Source organism: Triplophysa dalaica, chromosome 1 (assembly GCF_015846415.1).
Source record: "Triplophysa dalaica isolate WHDGS20190420 chromosome 1, ASM1584641v1, whole genome shotgun sequence".
In the NCBI taxonomy this organism is placed as follows: domain Eukaryota; kingdom Metazoa; phylum Chordata; class Actinopteri; order Cypriniformes; family Nemacheilidae; genus Triplophysa; species Triplophysa dalaica.
In genome coordinates, this window is record NC_079542.1 from 10,390,805 (window position 1) to 10,391,103 (window position 299).

A 299-nucleotide genomic window follows, 5' to 3' on the forward strand; every position below is an offset into this window, starting at 1 on the left:
TGCTGTCAACAACAGGAAATGTGTCAGTGGCATGCAGCTCAGAGTTTGACAAGCTCGAAGTCTTCTTTTTGAAGCTTGCCTCAGGAAGCACAGGCAATGCTTTAGGGTGGGCTGTGCCAGTGACTGGGATCACGATGGAACTATTCCTCCCATTCCCACCTCCTTCACTGTGCGTGTCATAAAACGGTCTGAAGGTTGGGGAGAAGCTGTCAGCTTGTGTCTGATTTGCTTTTTATCTCAGTAGTAATTGCAGTAAGATAAGTGAACTTTGCTCTTTGAAGTTTTTGATCTGACTGTCT